Source organism: Pongo pygmaeus, chromosome 22 (genome assembly GCF_028885625.2).
Source record: "Pongo pygmaeus isolate AG05252 chromosome 22, NHGRI_mPonPyg2-v2.0_pri, whole genome shotgun sequence".
Lineage (NCBI taxonomy): Eukaryota > Metazoa > Chordata > Mammalia > Primates > Hominidae > Pongo > Pongo pygmaeus.
The window spans coordinates 50,950,328-50,966,048 of NC_072395.2; the positions used below are offsets into that span (position 1 = coordinate 50,950,328).

The following is a 15,721-nucleotide window of genomic DNA, read 5'->3' on the forward strand; positions in this document are numbered from 1 at the left end:
GAATAGATGCTAGAAACTCTATGATGTAATCTTTTTACATTAAAAATTTTACGTAGTAATGCCAAGAACTTTATACCTTTAATAGTGTAGAAAATTGATGACACACATTTCCTTGAGAAGAGGGTCACCCTCTGGATACAAACTAATACCACACAGAGTTTCTGGATTTCACTCTCCTCAAAATCTCTCTGCCCCAGTCCACAGTGGCTGCAAGTTTCTTGCCTCTCTCTCAGCTGCCACTCTTCTGCGGAGGCAGAGAGGTTTTCTCATCTTCTGGGTCTCCACTTTAACCCCAACTTCCATGCCCCAAAGACACGCACACCCTTCCCAAAAACCCAGCAGTTTTCTGTGAGTCTGGTAGAAAGTCCCCCTTATTTTGGGACCTACTCAGCCTTGGTGAGTGGCTGGTCCCAACAGGATCCACAAGAAACTTGCATGACCACAAGGCCTGGGCACAAGGGCACAAGGCCTTCCACTGCCATGCTGCCATTATGGCTGTTGTTTTTCCATGTGGTCTCACATGGCCTCTCAGCAGGGGATGACACTGATGGGATTTTTATGGGTCTGTAAATAAAGCTCTTTCTTTCCCACTGGAGTTGTAAACTGAGAAGTAGACACAAGAATCAGACAGATGGAGATCAAAACGTCAGTTTTGCTGCTGATCAGAAGGAGGTGGCTGGATGTGGTTGATGCCTTCAGGTTGATGGGCTTGCACTTATCTGCTTGTCCCTTCTCCCACCTGATTTCTTGTGGAGCCCATGGAGGTAAAGTTGTTATTTCCAAATCAGACATTTTGCCCAAAATTGCTGCCCCTCACTGGTTCTGAGTGGAAAGGGAAGAAAAGAAATCAAATCTCAGTTACTTATAGTTTTCCAGTAGATCAGCCTCACCAATCATGGGCCATGAGCCAATATAGTCTCCCACAGACTGCGACCTCCATCCCCCATGGTGAGGGGCTAGTGAGACTGGAATACCAAGAGAGTTGCTCAAGTGGCATTCCCTCCTCATGCAATTATGAGGCATAGGGAAGAAGAGGGCCCTGCCTTTTTGCTCCCTGAATGCTTAACCTTTAGATTGAAGTGTTAAGTCCCTGGTTGGCCAGGGAGGCACCATCTTGCTCTTGCGGCTACTCACTTGGCAAAAGCTGCCCCTGCCTTCAGCCACCCACTCCCCAATATCAGCCACTGTGTCTTGAGTGTCTTCCGGGGACTACTGCCAGGGAGTATGTGTTTTGTTCTCAGAAGCTGTCACTTGGTTCAGAATAGTAAAATATTCAAATTAAGTTTGAGCCACACTGAAGTCAAAGTTGGAAATTTACTTTTTCTTTGCATTCTTTTCCAACAATATTGCCCAATGTAGCTTATCTGAGATTCTGCAATGTGATTAAATGTCAACATTAATATGATCTGGGAATAAAATGTCAACAACCCAAAGTTGAATATAAACCTCTTCTTTTATTAAATTCTCATTTAATAGGTTGGGTTAGGTTGGCTGGCTGTATTCTGGACCTTGGAACTCTTAAATAGCAGCAAACAATTCCCAGATCTCATGGCTTAACACTAGGAAGGTTTGTTTCCATGGACTTCACTGGCCAGCCTGGACTCTGCCCTGTGCCTGCCTGGTCTTCACTCTGGTGCCCAGCTGAGAGCACAGCAGCCATGAGGAATGCTGCTGGCTGTGTGCCAGAAGGAAACTGAGCTTAGCTAGGCACACACTGGTGCCTACAGCTTTTCCTGCAGGGACCATGTCCCTACTGCTCACATTTCATGGGCCAAAGAAAGATACATTGCACCACCTGAGTTCAAGAGAGCACACAAGTCCAATCCTCCCTCGTGCCTGGAGGATAAGAGCTGAAGTAGCTTGCACCGCTTTAAGCACCAGCAGAGATTCTCAGAAAGAAATTAAAAGAGGCAACTACTAAATACGCTTGGAAGTTAAAGTTCAAATAATTCTGTGTCTTAAGTAAAGTCTAAAATTAAATACTCTTGCTCTTGTGAAGTCAAATCCAAAGTCTATAATTCCCAGTCTTATATTAATGTTCAATGAAATTAAGGCCTTCCTCCATTTCTTTCTCTGTTTATTGGATCTCTGTTCTCTGGATCTGTTTCTCTGTTCTCAGGATCTCTTCAACAATCAGATGTGAACTGGGCTACCCTTCAACGTGATGTGGTTAATGCCTTCAGGACTTCAGAGGATGCATTAGGTTAAGTCAATCTCTCATTTCCCACTTGAAAGAGAAGAAAATGATCTTTGCACCGCCAAGATTCTCACAGCACTGACATTCCATCACCAGCTAACTTCAGTGTCTAGAGGAACTACCCAATCCAAACATGCTCTCGGGACATCACACTTGGTAAAATCTTGGCCCGTGTTACTGATGCCAAATACGCCATGGAAGCTCCATGGGATCTGAGTGTAGGTTGATGTACAAAGAAGAAATCGTCCTTGTTTTTATCTCTGCAGGATACCTTTGGTGCCAGAGCACTGTGACTGGGGCAGTTAACTCCATTGCAAGAACTGTCCTTTCATCAAACCAATAATGGCCCTACTTAACCTGTACATATTGTCTCCTTCCTCAGAGGAGGTATTTGTTGAGACATATTTGAGACATTGCTATCTTCCTTCAAAGTATAGAAATATACAGAGGTGGCACACTTTCTTTTGCACCTTGGGTGTTATTTCCCCTCTAGCACAGTGTGTGGAGTCCCCTCAGGCTTCTCTGAGAGTTGGCCCTCTATAGTGTCACAACTGCCACTGAATCTTACGGGCATGTGTGCAGTGCTGTGACATAGTGAACTGTTTCTATTGCCTCTTGTTTTGAAATTGCTAAGGCCTGGGAAGCCTGGTTCCAGGGGACAATTTCCCTCTAGTCTTCATGTTGGTTTTCAATCAAGAACCATCCTTAGAACATTTCCAAACCAAAGCTGCTGTTATTGCTTTGAGAGTCTTTGCTCCTGGAGCACCACTCCTCACCTTTGGCTGCAGCTTGGAATCCCTTGGGGGACTTTAAGAATCCTGAGGTCCATACTGCACCCAACCAATTGAGTCCCAGTCTTTGGGGGTGTGTGATGACTAATTGTATGTGTCAACTTGGCTAGGCCACGGTACCCAGATTTTTGGCTAAAAGCCAGTCTAGATGTTGCTGTGAAAGAATTTTTTAGGTGAAATTAACATTTCAGTGAATACTGAGTAAAGCATATTACCCTCCATAATGTGGGTGGACCTCATGCAATCAGTTGAAGGCTTTATGAGAAAAGGCTGAGATTCCCCCCAAATAAGAGGGTATTCTGCCTCCATACAAGCTTCAGCTTGAGCCGCAGCATTAACTCTGCCCTGAACATCCAGCCTGTCAGCCTACCCTGCAGATTTCAAACTTGCCAGCCTCCAGTCTTGTGAGCCAATTCCTTAAAATAAATAAATCTGTCTCTATCTCTATCACTATCTATCTCTTTATCTCTATCTCTGTCTCTGTTTATCTCTATTTCTATTTCTGTCTGTCTCTATCCCCATTCCTATGTCTATCTCTATATCTCTCTATCTTTATCTCTGTCTCTATCCCTATCTCCATCTCAGTCTTTGTCTCTGTCTCTACCTCTGTCTCTATCTCTATCTCTATCCCTAGTTACCTCTATCTCTATCTCTTTCTATTCTATCTCCTCTGTCTCCGTCTCTATCCCTATCTCCCTCTATCTCTATCCCTATATCTCTCTCTATCCCTATCCCTATGTCTATCTCTCTCTATCCCTATCTGTATCTGTGTCTGTATCTCTATCCCTATATCTATCCCTGTCTCTGTATCTCTATCTCAATTTCTATCCCTGTCCCTCTATCTGTATCCCCATCTGTATCTCTGTCTCTATCCCTGTCTTTCTCTATCTCGATCTCTCTCTATCACTATCCCTATCTGTCTCTATCCCTGTCTCTACCTACCTCTATCTCTATGTCTATCTCTTCTATCTCTATAACTAGCTCTATCCCTATCTCTTTGTCTATGTATCTCTACCTCTGTCTTCATCTATATCCCTATCTCCATCTCCATCTCTTTCTTTATCCCTATCTCTCTATCTCTATCTCCTCTATCTCATCTCTATCCACTTCCTGTTGCTTCTGTTTCTTGGAGAACCCTGGTGAATCCAGGTGGTGATCTTCCAGGCACAGGTAGTGTTTAGAGCTTTCCTGGTGACTACAATGTGCAGCAGGTGGACAGCCCCTTCCTAGGGGATCTAAAAAGGACCATCCCCCTTTTTCTCTGCCTCATCTTTTGTTATTTGTTTGTTTGACAATTGTAGGGGTTGTCTCCATGGATCATGACCCTCTCCTGCCCCTGCTACTTCCAGAAAGTGCAGTGGCATTTCTAACAGTTGGACCTGCTTCTGAGATTATTCCCTTTCTGTATCAAATGCCTTGCTCTTCCATGCCTTGCTCCACAAACTAACAGCATCAGCCTTACCTAGAGCGTGAAAGACAAGCCTAGATATTGCACCTACTGAGGGATGATGTCCTGAAGTACTGCATCCACAGCTCCACTGTTCTGTCAGGGTCCATCTGCAGCTCCTCCTCCCTTTCACATCTGCCCAATCTCATCTCCCTTCCTGCATGCCCTGCCTCCCCTTTGAAAGGTCAGCTTTCCTTCCACTGAAATCACTCTCCTTTCCTCCAGTTTAATTAGCCTGACTGCCTAAAAAAACAAATAGGCCAGCTGCAGTAGCTCATGCTCATAAGGCGACGCAGGAAGATCACTTGAGGCTAGGAGTTCAAGACCAGTCTGGGCTGCATAGCAAGACCCTGTCTCTACAAAAACTAAAAAAATTAAAAAATTAGCTGGGCACAGTGGTGCATGCCTGTTATCCCAGCTACTCAGGAGGCTGAGGTGGGAGGATCGCTTGAGCCCAGGAGATTGGGGCTGCAGTGAGTGACCCATGATCCTGTCACTGCACTCCAGGAGCAACAGGGCAAGACGTTGTCTCAAAAAAATTATAAAAATAAACAACTCTTCTACAGCTCCTTTTCTTCTAGTAAAGTGAAGTATACTTTCATAGCCTTCTAGCTCCTCCTTGATTCTTCTAGCAAATATGACATCTATAAAGTAATCCAGATGCAAGACTTGTCAGTGCACTTCTAACCTTTGGGTTCAGAAACACTGAATTAAGTTTTTTTTTTGCCACTCCACCAAAAAAAGACATTAAAAAAGCGCTGCCATTCCTTCATTTCATTTTCATGGACGATTCACTGAAATGATCTAATTTCTTTGTCTATATTTTGACTATAAAGCTAATACATGGCTTTATTCTTCTTGATTTGTTGATGATTCAAATCTACCATACTTTTAAAATTAAAACTGGTCTGGCACTCTAAAATCTAAATTCAGGATTACAGTTTATGCAGCTAAAAATTGCAAAGCCAACTTGAGATCACATGGTGGTGGTGATGGGGGTAATGGTGGAGTGATATGGTGATCATAGCAGTAGTGGGATGATGGTGGTAGAGATGGTATGATTGGAATATGGTGGTGGCAGGAAGATGCTCATGGAGGTGACAGTAACCATGATGGTGGAAATGGAGCAGGAGGTAAAAGTTGTGATGGAGGTAGGGGTGGGGGCTGTGATGGTAATGGTAATAGTGATGGTGATGGTGGTGGTGGTGGTTGGTGGTGGTGATGGTGGTGATAGTGGGATGATAGTGATGGTGATGGTGATGGTGATAGTGGTGGTGGTGATGGTGGTGGTGATGACGATGATGGTAGTGATAATGGTGTTGATAGTGATGGTGGTGATGTTGGTGGTTGTAGTGGTGATGGTGATAGTGGTGGTGGCGGTGACAATGGTAGTGATAATGGTTGTAGTGGTGATGGTAGTGATAGTGATGGTGATGGTGGTGGTGATGACAGTGATGATAGTGGTGATAGTAATGATGGTGGTGGTGATGATAATGATGGTGGTGGTGATGGTGGTGGTGATACTGATGGTGTTGGTGGTGATGGTGATGGTGGTGGTGGTGATAGTAATGGTGTTGGCTGTGATGGTATTGGTGTTAGTGATGGCTGTGATGATAGTGATGGTATTGGTGTTGGTGTTGGTGGTGATGGTGATGGTGGTGGTGATAGTGATGGTGGTGGTGGTGATGGTGTTGGCTGTGATAGTGTGGTGGTGATGTTGATGGTGGTGGCGATGGTGTTGGCGGTGTTGGTGTTGGTGGTGATGGTGTTGTTGTTGGTGATAGTGATGGTGATGGTGGTGGTGGTGGCAGTGATGGTGATGGTGGTGATAGTGATGATGGTGGTTGTGATGGTATTGTTGTTGTTGTTGATGGTGGTGGTGATAGTAACGGTGGTGGTGATGGTGTTGCCTGTGATGGCGTGGTGGTGATGATCATGGTGGTGGTGGTGGTGCTAATGGTGATGGTGGTGATGGAGGTAATGGGAGTGGCAGCATTGGAGGTGTTGAGGAGGCTGGTGATGGGAGGGGAATGGTTGTGACACAGCCTCTGGACAAGGCACATAGTAAGGAGGGATTCATCCCTCAAATTCCTCTCAATGCCTGAATACACCTACTGGAATTTGGGACAGTGAAGCGGGGAGTGTGGGACAGATGCTGCTCTCTTGGCCTGGTCCTACCGATTCAAAACAGAATATGAACTCACCATTGCCTCCTGAACCACACAGAGCTCACTGACTATTATTTAGGGGCCTTGCCTAGAGGCCCCACTGAGGTAATCCAGAAAGGAGCAAATATGTTTTCATCACAAATGCCAAGACAGCACCAGGCTGGCTGCTCTCCTGGAGTCCAGGATCGAGCTGCAGTGGCTCCCACGGCACCAGGCGTGTGCTGCAAGCCAGAATGGAAGCAGTTTTGCTAAGGTTCTTTCTTATTAAAACCAGCTCTGCTCTGCACTAGCTACTGGCTCTGTTCTGCACTAGCTGCACTAGTTCAGAGGGCATGGGTTTATGGTGGTGACAGTAGTGCCTATTTGCAGCAGTTCCCGGCAGCCATTTGACCAGACTCCACCATCAACCTTTTCAATCTCACCAATTCTTGTTTTTCTTGGGGTTCTCAGCTCATGTACTAAAGGTGTACAGCAAAAGCCCTCTATACATACATTCCATACACGAAATGTGGGAGTTTTAGGGGGGATTTAAGCAACACCTCTCTGATGTCATTTCTGAGGTATTTGAATGGAGAGAGCTGGGCATGCAGGGATGAAAATACCAGTTTATCCCTGATAAGTGCTGACTTGGAGGACACGACTTAGGTGGGCAGTCAGATGGGCTGGGTGCTTCCTTCTCCCCCAACTCTCCTCTCCCCAGCTGTCTAGACCTTGGCACATCTTACCCCAGGCTTGTGTCTCCCTAACAGATTCACTTACCCTGGTTGCTGGCATGCCTGGCCATTGGAAGAAAGGGAAATTTCTTCCTTTATTTTTTACATTCTTTCACTCAACAAACTTTATTGAGCACCTAGTAACTGCCGAGCCTGGACAAGACAGAAAATAATTGTTTTTCTGATGCTTACGTTTCAGCGGAGACACAAGTCCTCTTTGTTTGATTGCCTTTTGCTGAATGTGCCCAGCTGAAACTCACTTTTTAACCTGTGAGGAGAGTGATAAAAAGACATACTCTTTGGGAGGCCGAGGTGGGTGGATCACAAGGTCAGGAGTTCTAGACCAGCCTGGTCAACATAGTGAAACCCCGTCTCTACTAAAAACACAAAAATTACTGGGCTTGCTGGCAGGCGCCTGTAGTCCTAACTACTCGGGAGGCTGAGGCAGGAGAATCCCTTGAACCTGGGAGGTGGAGGTTGCGGTGAGCCGAGATCGCGTCATTGCACTCCAGCCTGGGCAACAAGAGCAAAACTCCACCTCAAAAAAAATTAAAAAAAAAAAAAAAAAAAAAGACAGGCTCCCGGAGCTTCCTTCTCAGGAGGAAGGAAGTGCATGCACTTCCCCCTAGTCATTCAGAGAGGTCAAATGCAATCCTCTTTGGGAAGTGACTGGATGTGCAGAGAAAGTCAGAGGGAGGTCTCGCCGCCTCTCAGGCTGCTTCAAAGCATCTCAGTCTGTGGACCAATGGGCTTTTCTGCATTCGGCTGCCATGGCTTGTGGCACATTCAGCAGGATTGGTTTCTGACCTCCCATCAGGCTGGGAGCACCCCACTGCGTAGCTCAATACCGAGAGATTTGTAAAGGTTTTTAATGAATGACTCTAAGGTTCTAAGCCTGGGTAACTTGGGTTATAACAGCATTCATAAATGGAAATAGAGATATTCGAAAGACATTTTTTGTTTTGAGGGAGAAACTGCTGAGCGCAGGTTTAGACCTCATGAGATGTTTAGAGGACAGCATATTATTTTTTGCATGGCTGGATTTAATGGCTGTTTTGCATGCCTTTGCAGGGTTGAGATAGCAAAGGACTCTCAAAAACCCTCACACCCAGCATTAAGAGGCACACACTAGATCAGTTTGCAGATACAAATCTTTGTGGCTCTACATTTTCTTTAAAATCAATTCCCAGTATTTTAAATTCCTCATTATTCCTCTATCATGTGTTAGACAAACATGATATCCCCAAATCTACAAATGGCTATAACTATGCTGTCACTGCAGGGATGTCTTGCTCTCTGAACTGTCGTCAGGAAGCTTATAAATAAATACAGGACACATAAAGCTAATTTGATACCAACAGCAATAATATAAACTCTGACTAAGGGAAAATTGGAAAGTGTTGCTGATCTAACAGCACAAAGAGACATTAGGAGCGTGTGTCTGCATGTACCTCACTCCCAGGCTTGGGCTCTTGGAGGCTGTGATTTCACCTACCAAATACCTATTTACATGCTTAGCCTTCGGATCATCATATAATTCACATCTCTGAGAAAACGATGTTTTGTTACATAAATGTTTCACTGCCAAACGAGATCAGCTGAAGAGTATGATTATCATCGGCTTCAAACTGTGAGTTGGAAATGTCCACACACTTGCACCTTGCTTTGGTGCTATTATTTGTTTTTGGTTTTGTTTTGTTTCATGTTTTTTGATGGGAGAGTACGGTGGTGTGATGATCATGGCTCACTGTAGCCTCCGCCTCCTGGGCTCAAGCCATCCTCCCGTCTCAGCACTCTTAGGACTGACTACAAGTGCACACCACTGCAACCAGCAACTTTTTTTTTTTTTTTTGGTAGTTACAGGGTCTAGCTATGTTGCCCAGGCTGGTCTCAAACTCTTAGACTCAAGCAATCCTCCCACCTGAACCTCCTGGGTAGCTGGGACTACAGGCACTCACCACCATGCTCGATTAATTTTTATATTATTTGTAGAGATGGGGTTTCACCATATTGCCTAGGCTGGTCTCAAACTCCTAAGCTCAAGCGGTCTGAATGCTTCAGCCTCCCAAAGTGCTGGGATTACAGGAGTGAGTCTTCATGACTGTCCAGCGCTGTTATTTGAAATACAAACTGAGTCCTCTACAAGGTGGAAGTTTTAATAAGTGATGCACCTTGTCAGGGTAAAAGCTTTCAGTGGGGGAAAATGTGCTTTAATTTAGTTCATCTAAATTTCTCCATACTCTCAGCACAGCGATTATCTTGCCTTCTATATCACCCTGACACATACTATTAATCTATCAAACAGCAGAAGGCTGAGCACTACCAGGCTCCAATCTATACAGATAGTTGGGCCAATTCAGGTCAAAATTTTATTAGTTTTGGCCTAAAAGCTGCTGGAAAAACTTGTAAAATGAAGAGCAGTTACAATGTGATTTTAAAGCAGATTTCAAAGATGAAAACAGGATAATATCAGTTTCTGGCTGCAAAGTTTTCTTCTGTTAAAAACCTATAAGTTAAATAGGCACACAAATATATTTCTATGCTCTTTAAACTACTGTGTATAAAGTGATCACAATTTGAAGTTGCATAAAAAGACTGCAAATATTAAAACAGTTGACTACAATAAGGTTCCTTTTGGGCCTTAGGTAAGTAATGTTTTCAGGTGTTGTTCCAGAAAGCATAATAAATAAAATAAAATTATCCTTTGATCATACCAAGGGGTTTGTGGCAGTGTGTATTAGCCTGTTTTCACACCGCTATAAAGAACTACCTGAGACTGGGTAATTTATAAAGAAAAGAGGTTTAATTGACTCATAGTTCTGCATGGCCAGGGAGGCCTCAGGAAACTTACGATCATGGCAGAAGGCGAAGGGGAGGCAAGGCACGTCTTACATGGTGTCAGGAGAGAGAGCAAGGTGGGGAACTGTCACACACTTTTAAACCATCAGATCTCCTGGGAACTCATTCACTATCATGAGAACGGCATGGGGGTAACCACCCCTATGACCCAGTCACCTCCCACCAGGTCCCTCCCCGACACATGGGGATTACAATTCAACATGAGATTTGGGTGGGGACACAGAGCCAAACCATATCACAGTGATACCACAATAAGATATCCATAAGTATCAGTTTCTTAAGGCAATTTTCCAAAGTACCCCACATCAGATAGTTGAAGTATCTGAGATGTATTGTCCCACAGCTCGGAAGGCTGGAAGTCCTAGATGGAGGGGTTGGCAGGGTTAGTTCCTTTTGAGGCTGTGAGTGGGGATCTGCTCCAGGCCCCTCTCCAGCTTCTGGGGGTTCCTTGGATTGTAGCAACATCACTCCAATCTCTGCCTTGTCATCACATGGCCTCCTCCCTGTATGTTCGTCTGGGCCCAAATGTCCGATTTTCATAAGAACTCCAGTCACACTGGATTAAGCGCCTATCCTACTCCAGTAGAACCTCATCTTACCTAAGTTACATCTTCAGTGACCCTGTTTTCAAATAAGGTTATTTTCTGGGCATTGGGACTTTAACAAAATGAATTTTGGGGGAATCTGATATAACCGATCCTACCCCTTGCAGTGATGCTTGGGCACCTCAGGGAGCAGCCCCCTCTCAGCCCTGCATCCCAGTCCCTCATCTCACCTCCTCCTCCTGGCTTTGTTGTGCCTTATTCCATCTCGGGCCTCACCCGCACACCGCCATTTTGGTTGGGCTGTCTGCCTTGTCCCTGAACGCTACCTTCTAATCTTCCCTTGACGCCTCTCTTGCCCAGAGCCCAGGCTGCCTAAATCCCAGACCAGGGATTGGACTCTGAGCCCCCATTTATTCAGAAAGGGAGTGTCTCTGTCCCCTTAATAAACTGTTACCTGCTTCTTGACTCATGGAGGAACAGCAAGTCCTGAAGAAAGATGCAGGAGGAACAAGGGACCCAGAAACCCAGCCAGGTGGGCTTACAGCATCTGGGGAACTGTGTTTTGGAACAAGATTTGGGGCGTGTTTGTGAGCACATTGTCCTAACGGCATTTTTGAGCCCAGGATAGGTAAGGAAATGGAATTCTCTGCTGATATCACTTTTAATATCTTACACCACCTAGAAAAAAATGGTGTCTAAAATATCCAACTTGTCAGACAAGGAGCTTTGATTGAAGATGCAATCACACAGCCAAGCCAATGCCAGCTGACAAAAGGAGTCACTGGGGTGGGAAATGGGTGGGATGTGTCCAGGGATTTAAAACCCAATCCTTGCAGGTTTAAATGAGGTATGATTTTTGACAGGAGGTTCTCAGTGGAGTCTTCTATTTTTCTACAATTTTTGATTAGGGCCTCATGGACTGGAATCTACCTATTCTCTGTCTGGAGCCATAGGGTGCTAGTGGGTGAGTGTGATGTTTTCATAGGTGGCGGTTCTATAAGGTCTCCTGTACAGTCATCTGTGCTATTTTCAAATGTTTACCTCTGCTCTATAAAGAATTTGGGTCACTTTTGACTATGTAAAACTTTGGTCTGAATTATTTAGACTACCATCCCTACGGCAGTAGTATTTTAGAATTCCTTCTACAACTTCAGTGGCTATGACATTTACTAATCTTGGCATATGATTTCTGAGGAAAGGTTGCTTAAAATAAATACCTAGGCGCCCAAATACAGAATTTAGCTATGGTGAAATCTCAACTGTTCAGTGTCTCCTGGAAATCAGTGATATCTTCTGGATGACCAAATTGACCAAACACTTAAATGCTAAACTTACTCTTCCCCAGAACATTAAAATCTAAGTTTCACTTGTATCATATTTTGTTTTTGCTGGAAGCATGGGCTTTCTTTTAAAATAGCTGACATCAATCAATCAAACCAATTTCTTAATGGTTTATCGTGGTCCCCGGGCACTCCAGTTATTTTGTCATGTTTTCTTGTGGCTCCAGTTGTATTAACAGATGTAAACTTGCATGTAGAAGGTGTGAGGGCACAGAGCATGTTGCACATCTGTATAGAGCTTGCTTTCATGGGAATCTGTTGATATTAATTTTAGATCATTTTTCTTCTCATCAAGATGAAGTGAGGCACACAAAGGCCACTTGGTTGAGGTCATTCCCCATCCTCTCTGCAGACTTAGAGAATCAAGCCCTGAGTCCATCTTCCACAGAGTGTTTTTCTTACCTTCCTAAAAGAGACTCGTCTTCTGATTAGCCCAGTTACCTTTGGTATCTTGGACTCAGCTATGGCTTGGATCTACTTTCCCATCTCTAGTTCTTTATGAAAGGTTCAGGAGGATTTTTTTCTCCCCACTACAGTAATTTGTGCTAGAAGAGGGTACAGACTGACTCTAGATCAGAGGTTCTCACTGGGGGTGATTTTGTCCTCTTCCTTGGGGATATTGAGCAATGTCTGGAGACATTTTGATTGTCATGATGAGGAGGTGAGGTGCTAACCCTAACCCTAACCCACCTAGGGAGTAAGTGGAGGTCCAGGATGCTGCTCAACATTGTACAATGCACAAGGCAGGCCCCCACAACAAAGCATTATCCAGTTCAAAGTGTCAAGAGAGTTGCATTTGAGAAACCTTATTCTAAAGAAAATAACACTTTGGCAACATAACCTGAGCTACAATCTCTTTCAAGCTCTCTTTATCTGTGATAATTCAGAGCATTAACCTCTGTTAGCAATTGCATCTTAACATTAAAATTCCTATAAAATGCCTCCCTGATGGATAAACCTTTTCATATAGTTTCTTCTCTAACACATGCTTCAAAAAGCATGATAATCCACAGGTCGAATCTAGTAAAGGCAGGAAGTGAAGGTAGGATGCCAGTTAAAATAAATACATGCAATGTTAACTCTGCACCTGGAAGGAGAACTCAGATACTGTCTTGCGCTGCTTGAGACAACTTTTTTCAGGTGTCAGGCTGGTATCTGCATTAGTTTCCCAGGGTTGCTGTAAACATGGAGACAACTTGAGCAGCTTAAAAACAATAGAAAGGCTGGGCGCAGTGGCTCACGCCTGTAATCCCAGCACTTTGGGAGGCCAGGGCGGGCGGATCACAAGGTCAAGAGATTGAGACCATCCTGGCCAACATGGTGAAACCCTGTCTCTACTAAAAATACAAAAATTAGCTGGGCGTGGTGGTGCATGCCTATAATCCCAGCTACTTGGGAGGCTGAGGCAGGAGAATCGCTTGAACCAGGGAGTCAGAGGTTGCAGTGCGTCGAGATAGTGCCACTGCATTCCAGCCTGGTGACAGAGCGAGACTCCATCTCAAAAACAAAACAAAACAAAACAAGCAAACAAACAAAACCAATAGAAATGTACTCTCTCACACTTCTAGAGGCCAGAAGTAAAAAATTCAAGGGGTCATCAGGGCCATACTCCCTCTGAATGCTCTAGGGAGAGTCCTTTCTTGCCTCTTCAGCTGCTGGTGTTGCCAGCCATCCTGGGCATTCATGGGCTTGTTGCTACATCACTCCAGCCTCTGCCTGTGTTACTATTTGGACTTCTTCCCTGTGCATTTCCAAATCTCTCTCTTGTAAGTCATTGGATTTAGGACTTATTCTCATTTAGTCTGACCTCATCATATTGTATCTGCAAAGGCCATATTTCCAAATAAGTTCACATTTATAGGTACTCCATGGAGATTAGAACTCGGACATATCTTTCTGGGTGACACCATTCCACCCACAGCAGTCAGTAGCCAGTAAGTATGAGGCACTTTACTTCCCCACACCACAGAAGTCCTTTTGTCCCTGTCAATCACGCACCATCTGTCTCTGGCGGTGGCAATGTTGTTGCTGAGTCAGAATGCTGGTGGCAGGGTTGCCATTTGCTTGTCTTCATCATGTATTTCAGCCTCCTGTGTCTTTTTGTGTCTTTTCCTCCTCTTTCTTCTTTATTTTCCCATCAATTCTCCTCGTCTGCCCGATTTTACCACCAGAAGCTAATCATGATGCACTTTCCTTTATGATAAAGATGCTCACCCAATTCACTGAGCATGAGATCCGACTCTTTGGATCTTCTTGGTGGTATTCATTTGCTGCTCATTGCCTGGGAGCACCTGGTAATTGCAGAAGATATTTTCCTCTAAGTGCTTAAATGCTGGCAGTCCTTAGGGGAATCTGAGGCTTCCATAAAACTGGACTTCAGACGACAAAGCCATGCTACATTAATAGCTCTAGAGATTTGCAGTTGGGATGGCTTATCTTTCAGACGCCATCATTTTGGCTTTTAATTTATTTGCGAAGAATATCCTTTGGGGAGCTGCATCCTTCAACTTCTGCCTGCATTATCACATGGGCTTCTTCCCTGTGTGTCTCCAGATCTCCCTCTCATAATTCATCGGATTTAGGGCTCACCCTAATTTAGTCTGACCTCATTTTGATTATATCTGCAAAGGCCATGTCTTTTACCTGAAGGTAACAGATAGTAAGAACTTGCGGGCATCGCCTAAGAGCAGGGAGTGAAAAAACCAACTGAGGAAAGAAAAACGCAGGGCCCAAAAACCTTCTTAAAATTTATTTATTTATTTGAGACAGAGTCTCACTCTGTTGCCCAGGCTGGAGTACAATGGCATGATCTCAGCTCACTGCAACTTCTGCCTCCTGGGTTCAAGTGATTCTCCTGCCTCAGCCTCCCAAGTAGCTGGGATTACAGGTGCGCACCACCACGCCTGGCTAATTTTTGTATTTTTAGTAGAGACAGGGTTCCACCATGTTGGCCAGGCTGGTCTTGAACTCCTGACCTCATGATCTACCCACCTCGGCCTCTCAAAGTGTTGGGTCTACAGGCGTGAGCCACCACACCCAGCCCAGGAAACCTTTTAATTAGACAATGTAGTCGAGGTCTGTGGGAAGAGGCAGAAGGGATAGGATTGTCCCCACCCTCTGTCAATGTTCAAGAGCCTGAAACCCCCATCTTGCTGTAACCCTGATGTTGCTGTGTCACTGCTCAAGCAGAAATACAGAATGTCAGTACCAGAGCAAAGATGGACTCTTGAGCTGCGTTCTGTTGGTGGAACCAAGGGCTTTAGTTGGAGCTACGAAAGTGGCATAAGTATACAGAGGAGTCTAGACAGTAAGCCTGGGCAAGCCAGGCAATGACTGGTAGAAAGACAATTATTATTCCTGCCATGTGTGGAAGTGTGTGTTTGGAGGGGAAAGATGAGGTCTGATTGTCTTCAGGCTTTCCACCAGATTAGCGTTTCCCATGAAACCTGGAGGTTCATGGATGTGGTCTTTTGGGGGATGGTTCCCTGGGTCTTTTTTTGCCCTTGTAAAATATTGACAGGTAAATTTTCAACAAGAATGCTGCTGTTGTCTATCTTGTTTAAGATTGCCACCTTCCTCTCCCCCTGAAATCTCCATACCACTTCTGTGCTTTATTTTCCTCCTAAACATAATCATTTTCAAATATACTATATATTTACTC

The 15,721-nt window shown here is 44.6% G+C and overlaps 1 pseudogene; it reads right to left on the bottom strand.

Annotated features, from left to right (window-relative positions):
• Nucleotides 1-695: 695 nt before the first annotated feature.
• Nucleotides 696-15,721, bottom strand: part of LOC129022557 (Down syndrome critical region protein 4-like) — a 67,685-nt pseudogene continuing 52,659 nt past the window's right edge.